Genomic DNA, 244 nt, shown 5'->3' on the forward strand with positions numbered 1-244 from the left:
GGTGCGGGCAGCCAGCTCACAGGGAGGCCACCGGAGGCTGATGCAAGGGGGCTGCTTGACACAAACCAGGGGGCGCCTCGCTGCGGGCCCGGGAAACGTGCACGAGGAGCTAGAAAGCGCATGAGAGGCTGTTCCTACGTCAGGACCAGAGCCTTCCAGAAGCCCGGTGTCCTGGGGCGGGAGGGAGCCATGTGGCGGGGCGGGGAGGAGGCCCGGGGAGCGGGCAGAGGCTGGCCTGTGTCCT

This window comes from Myotis brandtii, unplaced genomic scaffold, assembly GCF_000412655.1.
Source record: "Myotis brandtii unplaced genomic scaffold, ASM41265v1 scaffold280, whole genome shotgun sequence".
Lineage (NCBI taxonomy): Eukaryota > Metazoa > Chordata > Mammalia > Chiroptera > Vespertilionidae > Myotis > Myotis brandtii.